Source organism: Chrysoperla carnea, chromosome 5, assembly GCF_905475395.1.
Source record: "Chrysoperla carnea chromosome 5, inChrCarn1.1, whole genome shotgun sequence".
Lineage (NCBI taxonomy): Eukaryota > Metazoa > Arthropoda > Insecta > Neuroptera > Chrysopidae > Chrysoperla > Chrysoperla carnea.
Window position 1 is genome coordinate 40,345,487 of NC_058341.1, and position 12,188 is coordinate 40,357,674.

At 26.7% G+C, this 12,188-nt stretch overlaps 1 protein-coding gene across 4 annotated transcripts in view; it reads right to left on the minus strand.

Annotated features, from left to right (window-relative positions):
• LOC123300693 (rap1 GTPase-activating protein 1) overlaps positions 1-12,188 on the minus strand; it is a 536,990-nt gene that overhangs the window by 53,226 nt on the left and 471,576 nt on the right. The gene's annotated exons all lie outside the window — the stretch shown is intronic.

Sequence of the window (12,188 nt, forward strand, 5' to 3'; positions counted from 1 at the left end):
CGCGTAGGTAAAATTTCAGCTTCCTATCTTTGTTAGTTTCTTATTTATCGTATCCATAGACTTTTTTTAAAGAAAGAAGTGCTGGTAAAATCATGGGTATAAGGTACTGGTTCTTCTTATTAGCAATAGGAATTATTTTGCTAAAATTGGTAATAAAAATTGCATATCCTCGAGACGAAATAAATCTATTTAATTAACAGAACCATTAACGTTACTGTCAATGTTTACGCTTCATCGATTCTATTTATTAATAGTTTACATATAAATCCTTCGTAAGTACAATATCAATTACAAATTTTGATGATCATTCTAAGGAATATAAAGAATAAGTACTGTGGGAATTATTTTATGTAGTCATAATTATAGAGAGAAAAAAAAAAAAAAAACATTATCTATTGTCATTTTTTGAGTGTATAATGACGCGATCATTAAAACTATGTTTATTTGGGGGGAAATGTGTCCATTATAAATATTACATGGTAATATTAAATTACTGAACGGAAAAAAGTATCATTTTTATGTATGCCATGTTTGAGTGTTTGCTTATTTTACAAATTTGAAGTTCTCATATTTTAAAGGACCCCGTACAATTAGATAAAAAAATGGCTGCCTGTAAAACTTATTCAAATCACGCTCATAATATTGTTCAAATCGGTCTGATTAAAAGCTCTCACGGCCACAAAATTTGTTAACGAGTAGCTTTCGAACCACATTTTGGGGCCGATTTGGAAAAATTTCACAGAAAGTCAATTTCATATTTAATCGTGCGGGGTCCTTTGACCAAAATCCTATTTTTAATTTAAGTTTAAGTATATAGCAATCAAATATTATGAGACATACAGAGAAAAATTAATTTTGTAAGTTGATAAAATTCTTGTTTCATTAGTGCATTATCCTGTCAGATTTACACTTTTGTTCAGCCTTCAGGGGGCTTTTGAAAAGTATTGCCATGTTGACTTAAATGAGGAGAATTTAGGGAAAAATTAGTTTTCAGGGTCAAGATGAAAAAAGTATCAAAAAATGAAAGATATCCCATATAAGGCATGAAAATTAATAAACAAATCAAAATATTATCCACTAAAGTCAAACTAGTAGGATTAAAGTCGAACTTTAATCGTAACATTTTCTAAAATTTGAAATCCATGTGATGATATTTGTGAACTTTAATAATAACAAAATAATAGTTAAGGGGGGAGAGGAAGGGTTAAGTTACGTTTAAATTTGATGAACGACTTGCTCCGTTGTTGGGAGCCAATGGTCTTAATAGGTGTACTAGTTAAGGGTTTAAATTGGTGTTCGTACGAACAGTTGCAATTAACATAGAGTAGGTCCAACACAAACGGTGGAAAAAATGCGCGCCAAACTCACAAATAACGCATGTATAACTTACAAAAAACAAAAGTGTTATAATATAAAGACAAGAAATTTTGTAATATACCATGGTAGCTTTTCGCATCTTATCGTGAAATTTACAAAAAATATTGGCAAACAAATTTTTGTGATTTTCTTTACCGTTATCCATTCGGTCTTATAAAAAATTTCTTTGCATTTTAGTCATAACAGAAATATTTTTCAACCCCCTCTGAGGTCGAACCCAAAGAATCGGGTACTCTAAATTGTTATTATTTTATGGTCTATAAGATTTTTTTTTGAGCGACAGTCAACGAAAGGCTAGTTTTCAATGTGTGCATGCTATATCAGAAAATTTCACAAAATTTAAATTTGACACGAATTTCAAGATTTGAGGTCTAACAAATAGTGTATACATTATTTGGTATTCATAATTTTTATAAACAAATACGAAAAAATTAAAACAAACAATATTTTTTTTTAATAACCATAAATAGGTCAAGTAAATTGTCCAGTTATATTATTATTTTATATAATATATATGGTGTGAAATAAGTAGATATTACATACATTACATTTTACAATATACAATTAAGTACAATACGTGTAAACTACATACTACAATTCAGAAATATTAATTTATGATGTTTTAACACTACTGTAATGAATGTGTTATGATAGTTATGTTCTTTTTGTTACAATGTACTAAACTAAGTGTAGATAATAAAGGACAGTTTTAATACTATTGAATCAAACTATTATTTTCTATCTACACTTAGTTTACTACACCGTAAAAAGAACATGCGATGTATGAAATGTATGTACAATTATTGTTATTCTAGTTGGATGTTATTGTATTGTTTTAAAATTCATTATTATGGATTTATACGTATCTACTGGTAAAAGTTGTTATGAGTTTATAATAATAATGAACATACACTGAAATATATGGTTTTACAAAAGGTTTTTGCACATTCATGATGGGTGCAAGTATGTTGAAATATTTAGTATTTTATGAAATGACTAGACGAATAAAAAGTATGTACTCGATAAGAATTGCATGGCGTTTATTACAATGCTGGTATGGTATAGAGATAGATACTCAAACAATTATCTGTTAATACTCTATATATCTCTATATATTATAAATGCAAAAGTAAGCATGTTTGTTTGTTTGTTTGTTACGCTTTCACGCTAAAACGAGAGAATGGTTTTTAATGCAACTGTACAGCAATATAGCTCATACTTCAGAATAACACATGAGATGTATAAAGATATATTATTAAAACAAAAACAAAAAATTTAAAAATTAATTCAATTTGACATTAACATAAATTACAGATTTCTGTAAAAGTAGTCCTTTGACATTACCATAAATTACAGATTTCTGTAAAAATAGTCAATATAAAATATTTCACGACCATCTTTTCCAATATACTCAATGAATAATTACAACGATTATACATTTAAAAAAATAGAAAACCATACATATATTTTACCTGTGTAAAACAATCCTTACCATTATTTCGACTGTTATAGAAAGGGCAAAAGCGAGAGCAAACTTTACTTTTAAACCCACCGAAGTGGGTGAATTCACTCTAGTGTCTAATATTGCCGTAAGATTCATAACTAGGTGTTATTTACAATACTGTGTGGTTTAAAAACTTTGGCACCACTTACATCAGGTAAGTTAAACTCGACTGGAGTAGCAAAAAATAGTAAGTTAAACTCGACTGGAGTAGCAAAAAAATTCTTACCGTGTACAAATTAAAAGTACTTCGATAATATTATAAATTAGCAGTTGCCATCCGTTTCGCTAGGCAATTACAACTTTAAACGCAAAGACTACGCCGTTTTAGCTTTTACTTCCCTTGCTGTCGTTTCAAAATCGGTCCAGTAGTATTTGAGTTTGTCATCATCATTATATCAAAAGTTGAATAGTAGTAGAAAAAAGTTTTCAAAATATGCACTCTTTTCATCTTGTCTCTAATGTTGAAAATTCTGATTCTATTATTTTATTTTGAGATTTGTTAGTCATTCGATTATGCCATTGTACATGACAAAAAAGAAACGCCTAAAAAACTGAGTCAGCACATGGTCTAATTATAATACTATTAAATTGAAAGTTTACTTGTTAAATAAAAACAACTATACATAATTACATACTGAACGTGCCTTAAATTCGTTTTAACTAAACTTGAAATTTGTTTAAAATAATATAACATGAACAGAGATTTATTATTATGCGCTTAAATAAAGATACATTTCCGTTGCACTCTTAAAAATAATTAATATGTGTTATTAGTGTTTATTACACTGTTTTACAATTAAAGTTTGACACTGGACAATGCACTTTAATCAATATTGATTTATAAAAAGCACGTAAAGAATAAAACATATTAAAAAAATGAATTATCCGTATTTTGCAAGGTCAATTTATTCATTTGAAAATTAATTACAGCAGTGTTAAGGTAGTTGGGTCATGCCAACAAAATCTTAAGAAATCTTCAAAACTTTTTACATAAGTAATTAAAAGCCTAATACACACGATGTTAAATTTTAATGAAAATTTACCGCACCTAACATGAGATAATTGCAATACGTGTAGCATTGGAGATACGTGTGAAAATGGCAATCTTTTTAATTTTTTCCAGTATAGTATATACGTATAGAATGGGTGAATGGGTCACCTTAAGTCAAAAATATCACTTTCGCTTTGATAGAAAGAACATTCATGCATTAATTTGATAAATCTTAGAAAGATTTTGTAAGTCTATCGATAAAACTCCAATCGACAAAGTCAAAATAATATTAGATATTAATTTGATAAATCGAATAAGTATTTTGTATGACTAAATAAACATTTTATGAACAATATTTTATAACAAATTACCTTTTTAACACAAAATAATATTAAATAATTTTATTTTTACATTTATTTCAATAAATAATATATAATTTAAATAAAATAAAACATTTGGTTTTATTGAGTGAATAAATGCTTAGCTTAGAGTGAGTGAGTGAGTGAGTACTGCATGTGAATTTAAAATAAATGTATAAATAATATAAATAAATATTATTTAATACTGGTTTATAAATAATATAATGTTATATTAAAATTATATTTATTATTATTTAAATTTAAAATGATGGATATGCTTCAAGCGTAATAATAAACAATGTATTTAATAACAATATCATATTTATATTTAGAATTTGTATAATAATACAAGGTGTAACAAAAGTAGAAACAGTATAGATAGACTGATAAAATATTTCTGTCATCTGTTGAGAAGAAAAAATAGATTTAGAAACTATTTTTAAAAATACTGAAGATTTCTCAACAAAAATTAAGGTGTATTTCTAACAAGTATCTATAACAGTCTAATTATGTACTAATTTACAATCAAATATTTAAATTTTATATTATTAAAAACAAAAGAATGTCATATGTCAAAATAAATTCTAAATTTAACCCTTATAGGTATAGCGGCAATTTTTAAAAATGAATTCATAAATATTTTAAGGGATAATACTGTAAAAATTGTTAGTATTTTGCTATTTGTTAATATTTCTTTCAGGTGCAATCAAAAATTTGATTATAAATGCCATAATTAAACACAATCAGTTTAAAAGTGTTAAACTTACCATTCATTAAATTAAAATATCAGTGTCCCTTAATTACATGAGCTAACACCAGAGGTAATGGCATTTGAAAAAAATAGTTGATTTATAAGAGTATAGTTTATCTAGGTTTGTCAGGCACTAATACTTCATAGGCGCATATTTATTAGTACTCCTAGGTATAAAATAAAATATCTGCAATTAGTACCTGGCAAAAACTAGGTATTTGGCTTCTTGAAGTTTGATTTTAGTTAAAAAAAATTTTTAAGTGTACGCTCAATTGATACTAATAATTTTTACGATATGAATTGTTAATAAAGCTGTCGTTGCATCAATGCATTCATTATTTTAACTGTGTTTGTACTTACATTATTTTAACAGGTTACTCAAATTTAGCACTAAAACTCTACGAAATTATTCTTGTACATACCTGTAACAAAACAAAATTTAAATTAAATAATTTTCATTTAAAAAAATTGTTTTTAGGACATCTTTTACAGAGAGTATCACAGCAAAGACGTGATTTATTGAAATTGGGTGTTTTAATATGTTATCCAGAGACTTTTTGGTGCACACTGTTGTTATAGATTTTGAAATAAATTTAATAATAAACATTATTATACACACACGTTTGTTTCTCTTACATGTATAACAGGATGTCAATTTAATTTTATTATAAAAAATACGTACGGCTAGAGTTGCTCCACCTCAGTGTTGTCAACTTAGAGGATTTCCCCTTATGTGTAGGGTTTTTTTTTTTTTTTAATTTGAATTGGATTTTTTTTTAGGTGAAAAGATGTTTAGATAAATACTGCAAAAAACAGCTGATTTCATACAATTTTACTGTTTTTAGAAAAAAAAATTCACTTGAAGGTTTTATGAATGATTTCTATGCATTTTTAAAACTTTTATAGGCCAGGTATAAAAATATGCGGCTTTGGAATTTAGGTAGATTAACTTTAGATAGAATGACTAAATGACTACTAATTTATCTTAAGAAATACTCTCTATAAAAATAGTATTTCTTCATATATTCTATAAAAACAGAATACTCAAACTCAGCCGTGATGGCAATAATAGCGAAATCAGATATATAATTTCCTAAGCCCTCAAGAAATTGTATTCATCGATAAATTATTTTTTACATAATATTAACAGACAAATCATGAAAATTTATTTTAAAACCTTTCATTTTTTAGTCAAGACAATAATGAAAGAACAACATTGCATTGACATACTATATATAAATATTTGATACAGTTAAAAACAATAATGAATAAAATAAGCAACGAGCAACATTGAATATAAATTAAATTTTGAGGTGTTCTAATTCAAATATGTAATACATAATATAATGAGTATATTATGCCTAATATAATATAACTAAATATGTATTAAGCAATACTCTTTTGTATTAAATTTTAAATTTATTTATACTATCAATTTATTATTTTCATAAAACTGTAGTTCATTCACTCAGAAATCACCCACGGCGTATAGTAAATTTTCGTTTACATCGAACCAAACCACTTTTAATACGTCTCTGATGAAAATTTATCTATTTTTTATTGTTTCGATTTAAAAATAGGCAAGTATCAAATAGGTATAAACTTATCGTATAAGGAATGGATTGTATTATAAGCATAACACTTTGCGATGTATAAGTACTGTTTGGTGCCTGTCTAATTTCGTTTTGTTTCGAGTTCGATTTCGTATCTGGCCGTAGGTTTATAAGACGGTAAGTGAGTGACAGATTTCAGTGCTATGAAAGTAAAAGCTTTTGCTTCGGACGGAAAATTTCATTACAAATTAAAATAAAAACAAACAATTTTTTCATGTTACCGCGTATCGAGCTATTTGCTTATATGCTTTGAATTTTTCAGACAAAGTACTTTTAATTTAGAGAAAATCGATTTCTTGTTTCGACTGCTTGTCTTGTATGTGTTAGTCATATATTGTTTTCCAATTAAATTCTGTCACAGAGTTCATGCTGTTAACCCGACAGTACCGATAAAATTATGGCTGTTTCGGAAATGAAAAACAAAATTTTTTGTGTTAACCATGCAAAAACCTCGGAAATTTTTCCACATTCTAGTTTGATATACTTTTTAACTCCCTTCGAGTCAAAATGAGGATCTCGGATCATTTTTAACGATGTTAACCGCGTGTTGAATCATTTTTAAATGAAATTTTGTTCTTAAGGATCTGTAATTGCGACAATAAATGATCATTTTCACACGAAGGATTTTCAATACATCAACTCCAGCACATACTACTCTAAGTTAAAACAATATTATCTTGAATTTACAGTGAGTATGCTGTATTAGGAACAACATCAAAGGATATTTTTATGCATAACAACATTTAAAAACGAACAAATGTGCAGTCGAAATTATATAATTATTCCATTTCAAATAAAGTCCCTATATAGGGCGATTTAAAAGTAGTTACTGAATCAGAACTATAGGGAAAAAATAAATACGGATAGTCAGGTTGAAATTTGATTAATATTTTGAAAAATACTAAAATCTAGGTTAATTTAGAACCGACAAAAGTTTTCGTTTACATTCGATTGCACATTTCAGGTCGTGATAGTAGCCGTAGTTAAAATAAAGTATTGCAATTGTTTATGTATTTAATGATGTCACAAAATGTCAGTTTAAATACGACACGTTTAAAATTTAAATTACGTGAATAAATTACACAAATATATTGATTTGAAAATTAGAAATTATTAAATAAAACACAAATCAGTCAATTAGCTATATGTAATTACTTTTGAAATATATCTAATTAAAACTTTTTTAACAAATAATAGGTTTCAAAATAATTTCACCATTTCCAAAGATCTCGTGTTTAATTTATTTATTTTCTCTTACTTATAGCCCAAACTAGATTTTGGCACCGGTCGCTACCTGTTAAAAATTTTTTCATCTCAAAAATATAATGACATGAATCTAAATAGATACTTTATATGAGAAAAATTATTGTTTCCACTAAAGTTATATATATATATATATATATATATATATATATATATATATATATATATATATATATATATATATATATATATATATATATTTCTTTCATCTCATGGTACCAGACATGCCTAAAAGTAAATCCCAAATATTTTTATTTATTTACGTTTTAATTTTGGCAATAAATTTAGATATGGTCAATTTTCTACGCAGAAAAATTATCTATTGGGAAATTACACTATTTAACAGATACATAATTTGATGAAATAATTAATATTTTTTGTTTCTATTATTTAAGTATGGAGTCATATATATTGGGAAAATTTTTACATAAAAAAAATCTAGGAAATACCGGTCATTAGTAATAGGGTATTTTAAATTTACAAAGATATTATATATAATTAGGTTTTATTATTCAAACTTCTTTTCTTTTTTTTTTGATTTCTACTTTGCGAAAATTATTACCAAATTCCTCCAGAATTGGTTGTCATATATTTCACCAGTGATAGAGTTTCAATTTTGAAAAGGAGAGAGTGTTTCAATTTCACCGAATAATTCGACGTGAAATTTAGTTTTTTTAAAATTAGCAAATATAAATTCGTGACGATTATCTTCACTTTATTTTAAAAGCCGTTAAAAACGTGTAAGTAAAATTGATAAGAATTATTTCTTACATTACATAACTGATTAAATTTTTTTTAAATATATCTAAACATTTTTCATGATTATATGAATATTTTTATCGTAAATAAAATTTTAATCGTGTATTTTTCGCGTTGATGATAACAGTGAATAACTTAGTTCATATGAAATGTTTTTCCACATTCATAAAAATTGTTTTTAACTTGTGAGGTTAAATTCACTCTTTCTGAGTATTAACAAAATTTCCAAATACCTTGTAAATTATTTTATGTAACTAATATTCTATAAATTAACCATATATTGTATAGTTAAGTCATCCGAAATTTTTGCCGAATGAAAATTTAAAAGTTTTTACACACCTTCTGACCATCTGTACCAAATTTTTCAATGAATGAAGACAAATTTCAATCGTTGATTGATTTAAAAGTTTATTTACAAAGCGCTAATTATTTTATAAACTATTAAAGTAATAAAAGTGTATTCAAAATAAAACGTGGGTACATTCACAAGGTAAAAATTGATTGATTTTTGTTCGAACCTTTCAACTTATAAGCACGATCCAATATTAAACAAAAATTAATTTTATTTGATTAAAAACTTTTACATTTACTTGATTCGTGGACGTATTTAATTAAAAATCGTGAAATTGTGATAATTAAAACCTTGTAAACTGAAGGTTAAATATAAATAATGAATTAATTTTTCATCCCCATCACTTATCATTATTATTTCTATGGATGATTCAAAAATCTCTGTATTTAAAAAAAAAAAGAGCGTGTCGTGGGACACCCGGTAAGAACTACATTCTTCTTTTCATTTTCTTTTCTATGTATTTTAAATCGTAAAATTAAAAATAAATGAAGATAATAAGCTAAAAAAATGTCGGCCGTTCGGTGTAGGATACTTCTTTTTATAAAATGGACATATTTTTGTAAAACAAATACAGTCAAACCTGGATAAGCGAGAGTTCAAGGGAGCACGATCTTATTCTCGCTTATAAAGATTTCTCACTAACCCGAGTTTTTCGCAAATGCAGGTAAATGTGTAGCGTTTCTCTTTTATAGAGGTACGCAGCAATAACAAGTCACAGCAAGTACGAATGAAGTAAATTGTAGCTCCTCCTAAATAATATAAATAAATAAAGCTCGACTGTCGCTTATAGAGGTATCTATAAGTAGCAATCTCACTTACGGAGGTCCATGAGGGAAAAACAACTCTCTCTGACAGAGGTTTCTGTTTCTCGCTAATAGAGGTTTTGGGAGCTTAAAATGATGGGTCCTGGCTATTACTCTCACTTATAGAGTTTTCTCACTTATCCATTTCTCACTTACCCAGGTTTGATTGTATTTAAAATAATATAAATTATGAATTTTAAGAAAACCCCAGAGTGTTCTACTTGAAAATAATTGAATTATGATAAGAGTTTCGAAAACCAAATGAAAGACACTACTTAAGGATGTATGAGCACCAATTTCGAAACCAAGGCAGTAATTTCAACTCTAAATCTAAAATTGCCTTGGTGCTCGTACTATTTTAAATGAAGAGCATAAAAATAGATTTCAATTGGAAATGCTTGAATAACTTATGATTCATCCTATATTCAAATAGTAATAATTCTTTAGTATTTTAATTCGAATAGATAGATAATAATTGTAACATTTAAATATACTTCCAACGGCAACGGTACGAGAGAAATAATACTGTAACTGAAAAGATGAAAACAATAGTTTCTAATTAAACTAATGTTCAAACTTTTATACACAATCGACTTCATTACATTGAATTGTTGAATTGTTATTACTTCATAGAAAATATGACTTCATTCGTTTTTGTAAAATTTATTATTTTATTTTTATACCCGGAATACTATAAAACTACGTTAAGTTTGGGGCCAGGCGCAGAATTTGACAGTTATTTCAGAATTTTGAGAAATTGTTGTAAAGGGCGTACTCAACAAACCCATCCACGTCAATAATCTGTTCTAAATCTGTTTTAAAAATCTAGTTTGTTAACCAAAAAAAAAGTCAACTTCCAACTTAGTGAGATTAAAAACTAAGAAAAATATATATAAATTAAGGAGAAATTAACATAGTTCCTATCGGGTGTCCCACGAGACCTCTCACTCTTTTTTCTTTAATTCAATTATCTTTTAAATTAAATTTCATCCTCAATAAATATTCCTCAATGTTTAACTTTTCGAAAAAAAACTTTTTAAACCAAGGAAATATTTACATGCTACCATTTTAAAAACATATTTTCTTGTAATTTGTACTTTTTTAACAGTGTAAAATAAATGAAAAAACAAAGATAACAAGTGAAAACAAACAATTGACTGTGTTAATTGTTGAAATACCATGCATAGACAGTGTTGATTACCCTATCACATTACACATACATACATGTCACACATACGTAACTGATAACCCCATTTAGTACATACTATACAGTTAACGCCTAATTTGCGCCCACATGGGTAAACAGTGATGTTTACGAAAAAATGTTTCAAACAAAAGTTGGTTATTTTTATATAAGGAATAGTTTTTACATTTCAACTTTCTATCTCTAACGGTTTACTCAATTTTTAAGAACTCGACATCACTTTTTACGTCCTGAGTACGCTGAAAAAATTTCTTGATATCTTTTTTCGTTTTTTGAGTTATCGAGTTGACAGACGGACAGACAACCGAAAATCGACTAATTAGGTGAACTATATGGCTCATTTACGAACTCGACCTCACTTTAAACGTCCTGAGTACGCTGTAAAAATTTCAGCTAGATATCTTTTTTCGTTTTTTGAGTTATCGAGTTGACAGACGGAACGACTAATTAGGTGATTTTATGAACACCTATACTAAAATTTTGTTGGTAGAATCAATATTTTTAAATGTTACAAACTTGGAACTGAACTTAGTATACCTTGTATAATACATATATGCATGGTGTAAAAATATTTAAACTAATTTTAAAGTTACTTATGTTTTAAGATTTCTTTAGCAAAACTTTTCAAAAAAATAATATTGCTAGGAAATATAAAAAATAACTAAGAAATAAACTTCCTATAATATAATCACAAATACTTTTAGCGACCTTTAATACGAATAAAAAAAAAGTAGATATATATACACAAATAAAATATTCAATGAAATTTCTTATCAATATTTTCCCTAACATATCCGGTGCTATAAATATCCTGTTAAAATATTATAGACAAGAAGATATCATTCATTCCATTTTCAAACATAAACAAAATATTTTATTACAAAAGGTAACACATATAAATACAGCGCAATTCATTCAGTCACATCGAAGCTAATGTCAATATTATATTTCCGATTTTTCCTTATTCGATGTGTGCGTAGTCATGGTAGGGACAATAAAATCGATTCCAGCGCTTCCAGTGAAAAATTTTGGCGATAAAGGTGGCTGTTATGAATAATTTGCAATTCTTTACATGTTAATGTTATACTAAATGTCAAATTAAAATAATTGAAAAACACTAATTAATTAAACTTGCATAAAAATTGTGAAAATAAGAAATCAAATTGCACAAATATTATTTTTCAAATGTAAATTATTATAATTATTTATTTA